This window comes from Lonchura striata, chromosome 4, assembly GCF_050655825.1.
Source record: "Lonchura striata isolate lonStrDom1 chromosome 4, ASM5065582v1, whole genome shotgun sequence".
NCBI classification, from domain to species: Eukaryota; Metazoa; Chordata; class Aves; order Passeriformes; family Estrildidae; genus Lonchura; species Lonchura striata.
In genome coordinates, this window is record NC_140706.1 from 16,431,274 (window position 1) to 16,444,041 (window position 12,768).

Here is a 12,768-nt window from a genome sequence, read left to right on the forward strand (position 1 = left end):
ACCAATAAAGCAGATATTCACTGTGTATTTACTCATATCTTTGTGGTACCAGTATCTGGTTATCCTCTCCTTTATACAAAAAAAGAACAATAACCAAAAATGATGTTAAAGGTTTACATGCTTTTTTAAAATGTAAGGTGCCTTTCTTCCTTTATGATTTTTGTGCCTCCATATGAGTTTGTTAGAAACTGCCATGAGCTCTAGGCAGGGGAGGTCATGGCATCTCCTTTTCACTTTTTTCCAGGTTTATCTTGCAAGGGGATAAAGAGTTTTAGAAGCTAGAGTTCTTAGAATTACCTGCTTGTATCCATTGTTTTATGTTTGAGTAAACCTGTTTTATTCCAAATGTCTGTTTTGATCTGGCACATTGCCTCTCACTGCCCTTCCTCAGTGGTGGTGTCCTTCACCACAGTGCCCACACATCATATCTTGACATTTTTGATTCTACAAAATACTCACAAAATGAAGAAAATGAAAATACTCAGGACACTTTACATAGTTTCTTCCAACTGCTACAAAATTTTTTTGATGGTGAAAGGTTCAGATGCCCTCTGTCCCCTCAGCAATCACACCTCAGACTGAATGCCTGTTTTCCTTTATTCAAATATTCTTTGGTCCTTAAATACTAAATTAAAACAATATAAAAATAAAAAGAGTCTTAAAATCCTATTCCTGCTACCCATGACCCACACAGCTTTTAAAAAAAAAAAAATTAATAAAATGTGATTGGTACCAATAGAGAATTTTATAGAATAGATGAAAAATTATTTTTAAAATTATAATCTATTTCAGCACTTTAAAAATCCCTACTTAAATATTCCATTAATTTTTTTTGCATGTACTCTGTCCTCCCTTTTCCAGTCAGGTCATAGTATCAGTTTTAATTACCCTTCATGAGCATGTGAATACATTTTTAGCTGATGTCCTTTTAATTCCATGCATATTTTCTACCATATATACAATTACTGAGGAAATATGGTAAGTTCTGTATTCTCACTTGTCTAAAACCCAAAGGTCATATAGCTTATTATTTGAAAAGCTTTTTCTTTCTGAACTTCTGCAATGACATCCAAAGCCCATTTCTATATTAGTAATAGTCACCAGTCACAAAAGTAATAACAATAGAAAAACATATGGGATTTTCTCATATTTATCTACCGTATGAAGTACCTTATTCTTGGAAAAGTACTATGAAGATGTAAGGTTCACTTTTCCTGAAAATCACCAGAATTTTCATAAAGATATTGTGAGCACATGGATTTAACTATTTCCTTTCTCTTGCCAAAGTTACACAGTCAGGAATCTATTTCTTTTTCCTTACTTTAAGAAGTTGGTGTAACAAGATAACAGTAAAAACAGAGTGTCCAAGTACAAATCCCCTAACAGAAGATACTGAATGCTACATCAATCAATAAGGGGGTTTAACTGTCAGAGAGGACCCTCTGTGGACCTTTTGTTCTGCTAGGATTTTATTTCTGTCCATATTCCTCTCATCTACCACATTCCTACAGGCAACGACCCTTACAAATTTATCATCGAATAAAACAACCATGAAGCTATCTTCCAAGGGTATTAGTCAACTGAAATAAAAAATGAACTTCTGATCTATTTAAGCCAAACCCTTCTTCTGGGGTTGTGAATACAAATTTTATGTACATACCACTACTGCAATAAACTGTCAACTTTGACTCCAGTCACAAGTACACTAATACATCTAGACTTATAATGTGTTTTTCCCTTAAAAACTATTCATACCCTGGGCTTGCTTTGATACTAATTAAAGATTACAGAAATGTGTTTGATATCTACTTCTGTTTGTCCAGATCATTAAAAATATTAACAAAATAAATAATAGACTAGAAAAATAGTCTTGAACGTCTTCATCAGTTGTGACCCTCCATGAGAGTACTTAAAGTTATCTATGCAGATTAGAATGTAATGATCACTTATAGGGTTTTTTGCTTACTTATGTCTTAATTTTATGATTGGGTAAAGCTGGGTATTTTTTCACAAGCAATACTTTTCTGGTTAAAAGGCTAAGCACAAAGGCATTAATTAATTTCAATACATCTGCTTTTAAATGAGGCTCTGCTTTTCTTTCTCTTTTTATTTTTCCCCTTAAATTTTCCATGAGAAACCGGGGTGGGGCAGGGGGGGAATAAAAGAAAAAAATAAGAAAGCAAACAATCTCATTAGAAAATAAATTAATTAATGAGAAGCAAGTTCTACTTTTCAGCCATGTTTTCCATTTTATAGAGTATAGATTGCAAATATGTCCTGAATTGAGGAAGAGTAAGAAGAAGGAACACCGCCCCAAAATTACCCTCAAATGGCATAAATCTGGCTTGCCCTGTGCTCAGGTGACAGGGCTGCTTGTGCACTGAGCAGTGGGGTGGGCAGATGAGTGACACCCCTGTGAGAGGTGATGGAGAACATTCCCTGAGGAGCTGGAGCTCCCTTCTTGTGCATGTTCATGCTGCCCAGGTCTGGAGGCTCCCCACTGCCTCATCCATCATGCTCCAGAGCACATCCAGAACCCGTGGCTGAGCCTGGGCTGGCACCCAAGTGTCTTTGATGTAGGACAAGTCTAGCCTCAAATGTATCACTTAGGTTAAAATACAATTTTATATATATATATATATATATATATATATATATATAAACCTACGTAACCTCACTTCCTAAGACACTTTTACCTCAATCATCATAAGAGTATTCAAACATTAAAAACCTAAGCATCCAAAGTGGTTTCACACTGGTTTGATCATTCCACAACAGAATACTTTCACATTAAAAGTCATACTTATCTCTGAAACTACCAAATAACTTGTCCAATATTTTTACAGGAAAAAAAAACTGTTTTGAAAAAAGATGAAATTAAATTCTTCCAAGCCTGACAACTACAGCTTGCTCTGTAGTTATAATTTAGCAGACAAAAAAACAGAGGGTAATTTTCCCATGATGTTTCCCTGATAAAAATGAGCAATGAAGTTAGAAAATGCACCAATTTTCACTTTATTAAAAAAGCTGAAAGACATAGTTTCAGCTATGAAACCTGCTAGTAGTCATCTCCCTGATGGAGTGTAAGTAAAATAGCATATCTACAATTACTGCCTAAGAAACAAGAAAACTTAGTACCAGCAAGAATTATTTTAAATTAATTTTTTAAATCACTAGAATAGTTAAAAATAACTTTAAAAACCCCTACCCAAAACCTAACCTAATTCAAAACCAGATATTACTTTTGCTAAAACTTTGCTCACTTGATAGGAAAATTGATAGGGAAAAAACCCCAATTAATAGGGGGGAAAAAAAGAGCAACAAAAATATGTTCATATAAATGAAGAGAATGGAATGCACGAGATTTATAGGTAATTAGCTAAAGTAGCTTAAACACAATAAGAGCAAGATAAATTCTAAATTGATAGAACTATCAATTGGATATGGATGGAAAAGGGGACATTTTATCAGATACAGGGAGGCAGAAGAATGGAAACATTTTTTTCTTACATACTTTAGAAATAGCAAGTTCAAACATGAATATCAAATTAAGGGAGAATATATTTTCACCCCCTCAATTTTTAGGAAGGAACAAACCCTGTTAACATGAGTAGGAAGGAAATAAGGATGTTAAATATTGTAAAGTGGAATCTCACTGAAAAGCTAAATGGGAATTTAGTTTCCTCCTCAACGTGGCTCATAATTTTTAAAATAATATATATGAGAAGCAAGGTGGTTACACTGGCTTTTGGTACAGATTTCTTTAATATTTTGAACATAACATGCATTTGAAACACATAACGTGTTTGAAATTGGTATTTTTGTTATCAGAATTTAGTACAAAATATTTATAATATAGCAAATATTCTCCCAAGCTAATTACTATATGAAATTAGTCGTGCTTCGTGTCATCCGATCATGTAAGAGATGTGGAATGTAGGAATCCTTCTCAGCTAAGTGTCCAGCTCTTTCCCAGGTCAATAAAGAGAAAAGGGTACCTAGAGAGAAGTAATTCATCATACTATCAAACAGGTGTCTAGCTCCCATTGATAGCTATTTACAGTTTGACTATATGTCTTTGACAGTTAGAACATGCTGATCCATTTAGATTAAAATAACTACTTCAGTGTTTTATAAAATAAGGGATTTCGTGAAAGAGGGTTGTTTATTATTGGAAACTATCATTAGTGGCTGTCATAAAGAACAGAACTATAAATGCAGAATTATTCACAGTGAATTATTAGTATTTTTCTCTTTAATAAAATATTTATGTAAAGACAACATTTAGTTACATATCTGAGTGAAAAGTTTAAAAGCCACTCTAAATTTTTCTTCACTAGGTAATCGGCAAACAAATTGGAGTTATAAACTGCAGAGCAATTGACCTTCTTAGATATTATATAGATCACTTATAAAGCTAATTGCATTTTAATTGGGTTTTAGTAAATGGACAGTTTTGCAATGAGATATTAGATTTTAAACACTTTTGGTTTTAATGAGTGTTAATTTTCCTGGTGATTTGCTTCAGCATAGAAGTATCATGACTGAATTAATTCTGCCTGAAGCTATTCTACATTTAAGGTCATAAATGTTGGCAAGTGGTAGAGATGATAAGAAAAAAATATTAAAAAAACCAAAGCCAAACCAAAACTAGGAAAGTTCAGCTCAAAAGCATAAAAAAACTGAATAAAAATTCCCAAGATATAATGGTTCTGCAAATGTTAGGAAAGGCATTTTGAGCTGCAAATGTTCACATATTTTGGAGCAAATTTTAGCAAGGTTTGACCTTTTTCTCTAATTATAGCCTCAATACAATACTGAATTAAATCTGAATGTTTGAGATAGAAACATTCTATGATAGAAACATCCTAGAAGATATTTTTCTTTTTTTCCTCAGGTTCCCTTCCCATTGTATGACAGTCTCTTAATCGTATGCAGACACACAAATACTTCTATTGAGATACCTTGAAAAAGGATATATTTTTCTAGCCACATATAGATTGAACATCACTCTTTTGAAAACATTCTTATGTCTTCTATTCACTTTCTTGTGAGCTCTTCCTACCTGCAACGTTGCCTCTTCATCAGCTGTCAGCTGGACTCTGTGCATGTGCTTTACAAAATCTCCTGGAGCCCTGACCCTTCCTTCCAAGGAGGGACACCTGTTGCTTTGTCTCTGGTCACAACAGCTGGAGTCAGATAAAATGGATTATTGAGTATCCTGGAATACAACCCTGACAGGCTGGCTGGTGAGGGCTTCTCATCTTGGGCTGAGCATCACTGGTATTCTTTCCCAAATATTTTCTGTCAAAGTTTAGCTGCACTACCTCTCAGGACAAAGCTCAGGTCCCTCTTTCATGCATAATTTTTTTTGTTTGCCTAACTGTGCATGGTCTGGCTGCATGTGTTAGTCTGTTACACTACTGCTGCTACAAAGTCATTTGGTTGAGGCACATTCAGCTTTTTTAATACATTACCTTGTCTCATCTTCAAGTGTCACACTCAGGAGCTCTCAGCATCAATAAAGGTAACTTAGCAGTTACCATTTGTATTTATTGCAGCAATTTCACATGATTTTCCTACAGGGGCAATGCTAACCTTACAGAGTAGTGTTTCAAAAATGTCCTATAATATTATAACAAAATAATAATTAAATATCTATCTATATACTATCATTACATAAGTCCTTTTTATATATGTACATGCACTTATACATATACATGATTAGGCTTTTCTGGGCACAAGTGAGTAAAATGGAAAGAATTATAAAAAATCTTATACTACTGTGACAGTAATCAAAAATAATTTTCTCCCAAATTAGTATAATCTATGAATTCCATTAGCATATTTCTTATTCTTTCCTTAATAATGTAAAATAAATTAATAGACTAATAAAGTAATATCTGATAGGATTTTGCAAGTGAGAAGAAATATATAAAAAACGAAGAGGCAAAATATGCATTTAATGTAAAATAGATATTTGCCTTGTATGCTTGAGGTGTTAAACTTCAGTCCATAATCTTTTGATTTGATCAAAATACGTCCACCAAAAATGCTCCTGTACTCAACACTTCAAACACTTTCATTCTATATGTAATTTTGAACTCTACTGCATTTTAGAGTATTCAAGGAATGTTTTACATAATAAAAAAATCAACATGTAGACATAGTTTATTTCATCATGCATCTTGCCCTGAATAATAACTTGAAGCAACTATTTAAAGAGGACGAAAGCACTTTTTAGGGGGTAGGATATTTCTATGGCTAGATCAGGTTTTATATTTATAGATCAACCCTTGATCTTTCATCTACAGATATTTCTACTTAAGCATATTTGGACAATTAGTGATATTTTTACTGAAAAAAGTATTAAAATAAATGTATGCCAAGTAAAACATCTGGAAATTCAGAATAGCAAGGATCATAGTTTGAATTACAAAGGGAAATTTTAACAAAAATGTAGAAGGGTTCAATTATTGTGCAACTAGCCTACATTTTGACCCAAAAGACCACTGAAAAGTGAATGCTCATTTAAGTATCTTGTTCAACTCATATAAAATTCAAATAATCAACAGGTCCAGATATGCAGCTAATACACAGGCATATTTGTATGGAAAACTGAGAGCTGGAAATGGGTCTGCAATGGAGAACTCCTTATGTATGCTTCTGGTAAGTAAAGACTAAACAGCTGACATTCCAGCAATGGTAAACCACCTTTTAACCTTCTGAAACTCAGCCCTAATATAATTACCTGTGAAAAGAAACACCAGACACTTCTGATAAAACTTGAACAGCTAACTGAAGAGGTAGTATGCACAAAATGCTTCCAAAATCAGAAGGCATCATGAAAGTTCAGAGGATTTAAATTTTTTTCTGCAAGATCAGTGAACTAAGATGACATGTTTTCCTGAAGGAGGGGGAATTCTTTTCATTATTCCAGGTGGATAACTTGACTCACTTTTTTTTGTATTAAAAAAAAGGAATGGTCCCAAGCAGAGTACTGGCTTTTAATAATTTCTGCTGGAATATCTGGGCTATGGATCAGCACAAAGAACTATACAAAGCATTAACACTACTGGATCACTTGTTCCTTGAGGTATACTTGGACCCGAACACAGGACTGTACTGAGAAATCCTCAACAGAACACCTTTAACCTAGAGGTTTTTATTAAAATATCTTCAGTTTACATACAAGGATTCCAACACAGAATAAGCCATTGCCTTCAGGGAAGCTGCTGGTAAATACAAGTACATGTCTGGGATAAAGAATCCACAGGACTTTGGACCTGAGCACTATCCAGAGGGGGAACTCAAAGGGTTAGAAGATCAGATTTATGGAGAGCCTTCAGCAGAACAGAAGTGTACCGAAATTTCCTCAGGTTTTCTTTATGGAGAATACTTTCACTCTATCCTGGCTGAAACCAGGACAAATACTCAGATGTTATATGTTAGCAAACCTGGTTTTTCCAGTTATCACCTTGTATTTGTAACTCAAGGGCAATTATCTTTTGTTAGTTGCAAAGCTCTTTTAGAAAAAGAAATAACATTATTTTTATTCAGCTTAATTTTTTTCAGCTCAGATTTACACGCAGATACAGGTATATGATGGTCTGCAGCAAATTAAGAGCCAGTAACTTGGTTAAAAATATAACATTGTGGAAACATCCCAGTAACCACAAAAAGCCATTGAACTTTGACTGGAAAGATTAAGAAAAGTATTTTACTTTCAAACTTTCTGTAATACCTCAGTTGAGTAAATATTTAAATTTTAAACTTATTTTATTATAGGCTGATCCTCATCTGGTATAAATCAGTGTGGCTTCTTTGAATTTCAAAGAGCAATGCTGGTTTACTCCAACTCCATGTCTGTCCCTTAATGTTTTTTTTATATAATTCTTTCAGAGTTCCTTTCAATTTGTTATTTTCAACTACAAGGGAAGCTGCATTCTGCCTGTTTTTAAGCTATTTTACCCATAGACAAATCTGTGCTGTCAAAACAGGCTTTTAGAAGTTGAACAAAATCCAAAAAATCCAAGCTATGTATAGTAAAAGTTGGCACCAGTTTATCTATAAATTCTTCTCCATAAGAACAGCAGTAAAATCTTCTAGAGATCTGAATTTTCAGGCTATCTCGTTTAGCTCAAGGGCAGTTGCTAATGTAGGTGATCTCACACCTCAGATGCTAAGGATGTAAAGACATCACACTTATGCTTTCTATTTATTTGTTATGACATTGCCCTGAAGGAAACTAACATTACTGTTAAAAGAGTAATATGCATCATGCATTGAATGATAGCTTGATCTGTCATGACAGAAGGTACAAAAATTGTGAAAAGTCTGTTATCTTCAAACTTGGCTCCTTGATCCTCTAGTAAAAAATGTGTTCCATTTGTAACAAGTGTAATTAAAACCATACTGATTGATTCAAGACATAACCAAACATCCTAAATCCTGTGAATAATTTACACAGCGTTCTGTAGTCTGTTGCTTTTTTCATTCTGCTTACTACTTGGAAAATTCAGCCTCATCTTCAGATACAAAATTTAGATGCCCCATGAAAGGTTCTGGTAAGTAAAAGCATTTTCAAAACAGAGACAGAAAATTAATGCAACTGCAACCACTCTTCATAGAGTAATCTCAAAAGAGGTTGAACTTCAGGGCAGGATCCATGAGAAAACTCTGCAGTGATACCAAAATTCTGCTTCTACAGAAAGATGGGCTAGATTGCAACCTTCAACATGTATTACATACAGAAAACTTATTGAGTACAGATGAAAGTTAAGTATTTTGCAATAACTACTGCATATAGTCTTCAGACCTTCATGTGCTTTGTGGAGTGCAATATGCAGATATTTTTCTCTAAATTCACTATTTCAAAACAAACAGCTGTGCTAAACAAACTGTCAGGACCACAATGATTAAGGTTATGTCAATACCTATCTGTAATTTTTCTAGGGACTACAGTTCAATTAGGAAAAATTTACCCCAGCCTGGCATCTATTTCAAAGATAAATCAAAGCTTACTTAATTTGGAAGAGAAAAACTCTCTGACGATTTATCATGCACAGGAATGAAGGGAAAACATAAAATTAATGATGCTTCAGGATCTATTTTGCATTTACTGGATATCAAAGATATTTTTAGAAAAAAATCCCATGCAATTTCAGTGCAACCTTTCCTTTCAGCTATTTGAGGCAACTGTACTAACCGCCTTGTAGATGGACATTGCCTAGGGAGTACCACCCCAAAAGTTAAAAAAAAGTTAATACACTCTGCTTTGACTACAGAAGGAAAAACTATATCCTCATCTTCAGTAATCCTTTTAAAAATGCCTTTCATGCAAACAAATGTCAAGAAGATATCTGTCAGTCCTTGGGCTAGAAGCTCTACTTATATGATCATTTTGAGTGGAAGATGCAAATAGTGATGAGTGAAGAGTAGAACTCTGTGTCCCTTGTGTTTTGGAATGTGATGAGGGACAGATGTCTTATACTTTAGAAGAGACAAAACCTCTGAAAAACAACAGAGGGTCAGAAAAAAATAAGGTGTTTAGATAAAGGAAAAGGAAACGAGAGGAAACCAAGCACAGTCATGTGTCTCTTTCTCCCTTATTTCCCCTGCAATGCACAGCATCCTGTCAGGGCAGCCTCCTTCTGTTTTTTGGGAGTGGGTCTGACTCCCTCTGCATTCTTGTCATGCTGTAAGTGTAGGGGGGCTAAGGGGTGGGGATATTTTTTTAAGTATGGAATTTGTGCAAGGCTGACAGCAAGATTAATAGAGGGGACCATAAGGATTCCTGCTGAGCACTCTATTAAGCCAATAAGCACTGAACTAAGAAAAATTTGCACAATGGACCATAATGGCTTCTGAACAGATGTTCTGGTCTACCGTGTCCAAACCCTACTTTTGAAATAATTTCTAAAGTTGGCTCCTCCTTATAAGTAAGTTCTTCCAGTTTTCACTATATACTAAGTAACTCTAATAATTCAACAGCTGGGGTTTTATTTTCCTTGTTCATAAGCAGAAGTGATTTTTTCATCTTAATATCCTTGCCCACATTCATATTAATTCTAGTCTTCATTTTTCTACTGTACCTCATGTCTCTTCCCTTATGCATGTCCAGTTAGTCTTGTTTTCCTTCCTTGCCTACGCTTTACATCTTCTCCAGAATATTTGTTTTTCTTCAGCTTGTTGTTCTTTCTTTTTCACTGTTCTTTCCTGATTTACAGCAGATCCTCTTACTCCCTCCAAACTTTGCCCTTACTCTATTTCTGCCTTCAGCTTAACCTCCTGTTTGTGAGTCCATAAGCTCTAATTTATCTTCCACTCCAGTACTTGCTCAAGTAAAATACAAGAAACTTTTTTCTCCCCCACTCAGAATTACAAAGCATGGGAGTTCTGGGGCCCTTAAAAAGGCAGCTGGTCCCATTTTGTAAGGAAATCATGCACAGGTGCTGGGAATCATCCAGGGCTGATGGCTTTCCAGCCCCAAAAGTCATAGAAACTTACGTATATGTTTGTGACTGGAGAAGGCTTTAAATTTTTTTCCTTTTCTTTGGGAGGGAGAGGATTGAAGCAGCTTAGTAGTGATAAAGACAATGACTGGGAATGGCAGTAGATGAGAGAGACTCCCTTTCATGACACAGTAGCACTATATGAACTTTGGGAAGTAGTTACCAGTTGCCATGGATTTTTTTATAGTTGGATTACTGCCATATCTGAAGTCTGGCATTCAAGATGTCCTTTTTCTAGCTGTATCAGCAAATTGTGTCTGTGACTGGCCTTGTTAACAAATATCAGAAAAAGAAGCAAGATCAAAATTCTCTGTAAGAATCAAAGAAAGGCTATCAGACTAGAAGATTTACTTCTAAAAGGACATTTGAGGATAATCAATTTGAGGTGATGACTATGTGTAAATATACATGTCTAGAAAATGGCTGTGGCAAGCTAACCTTGAGGCATGAACAGATCACTGAAGCTGTAAACATTAAATTGGTGTAGGTTCCAGATCTGATGTCAGAAGCTAAGTCTGTTGGTAAGGGAATTCCTGCTCAGGATGATGTAAGACTTTTAAGTATAACTCTTGGTTTCCTGTATGCATTAGGAGTTGATCTTTTATCTCATTTATGGCATGTGATATCTAATTATCTGTGGAAATGCAAATTTGAGGAGTGGATGCTGACCTGGCTTCTGAACTGAAATCTGTTTCCCAAAATGTCAGGTGTTGAACTAAACCCACAATTCTCTTCATTCTGTTATATAACTAATTAGGAATGTTCAGGAAGAGCTTGTAGTTTTCTGGAAGTCACTATGAGTAGGCACTTTTACCTGCATAGCACTGACTGCCCCATGTGATATACTGAGGTTATGATATAACAATGTGGTTGTGGAGGAACTCTAAAACTCACCTTGTCTGAAACAGAAACCTTGGCCCCAGTAGTATGATTCTCTGATATGATGAAAAGTGACTGATTCCTTTTCTTATAAAATGACCTATAAAACTCAGTGAATTTTCTTCTAAACTGATGAATTATCACTGTTGAGGTATCCAGCTGTGATACAAACCCTGAGCTTTGAAAATGCTTTTGCACGTTGCCCCATATATTTTATATATGTATTTGTTTTTTAACAAAAAATATTCTTAATTGCAAATTTTTGTTTGCTCTACTTAACAAAAATTCAGATTCAGGATAATAAGATCTGAGGTAAATAAGATTGCTAGTATATTTATCAATTCTGCAGCATCTCGGACTTTTTATTATATTTCCTCCAGAGAAGTTGTCTATGCTTTTCTATTTTCTATTGCCAAGTGGTCAGTTGAAATTTCAAAAATAACTGGAAATCCTCATAAGAAATGGATCTGCACCTACACATCAAAACCAGACAACAGACATTACAATAGTTCTAAGTATTTTTGATTGCACCACCAAAAATTTGTGGTGTGAAGAGGCATTTCTCAGACTGTTCCTTAGATTTCTGCAGTTGAGTACCAAAAAAGAAGGCAGTATTTCAAGGCAGTATTTCAAAGTATTTCTTTTTCACAGCCACACATATACACTCATCTTACTCTTTAGTTATTTCTCAGTGTTAAATGTGATTAATTATTTCACGTGAGAAAATTAAACCAAAAGCTGACAACAATGGCAATGCTCCCCTGTCTCTCTTGCCCCTGGAGAAACAGGAGGAACTAGGCAATGAGCTGCAAATTTATAAGAGTTCATTTGGTTGACTGAATAGATGTTCTTTAATCCCACCATGCTCCATATTTTCAATCAAAAAGCCAAGCATCTAACAAAGGCTTTTGCCTTGAATAGAGGTATCCTGGAAATTGCCTGTTTCCTGTGGCAGCAGTGAGATTCCCAGCCACTTGAATTGTATGAGTCAGAGCTCTCAAACAGGTCTGTGTGTGACTGCCAGTGGCAGTGTGGCAGTGTTATTCTTAGCAGCTGGGGCAGTTTAGAAGTTATAATGGAAAGATTTTGAATGACTTCCTAATTATATCTGAATATGCTTGGAGTTCTGCTTTGATGTTGCCAACATCATATATGAAAGTATCTAAGTTTTCCAGATGTTTCCTCAATAAAGTAAAGCATTTTAGCTCCCAGTGACCAAATCTTCCCTTATATATATTTAAAACTCCAACCACAAAGAAAAATCCTAGATGAATTAAATCAATAAAATCACAGTTATACAATTCTGTTATCTGTGTCCAAGCTGGGCTGAAGTTCACAGCACTGAAAAATCTATGTTTGTTAAGATCAAACCTTT

The 12,768-nt window shown here is 34.9% G+C and overlaps 1 long non-coding RNA gene across 1 annotated transcript; it reads right to left on the reverse strand.

The window, feature by feature from the left end:
- Window positions 1-2,654: 2,654 nt before the first annotated feature.
- Window positions 2,655-11,361, reverse strand: LOC146767548 (uncharacterized). Its single transcript, XR_014954744.1, has 3 exons — window positions 10,095-11,361; window positions 5,066-5,189; window positions 2,655-3,998 (listed from the first exon to the last, which is right to left on the reverse strand). It is a non-coding gene; the product is annotated as an uncharacterized LOC146767548 (long non-coding RNA).
- Window positions 11,362-12,768: the final 1,407 nt, after the last annotated feature.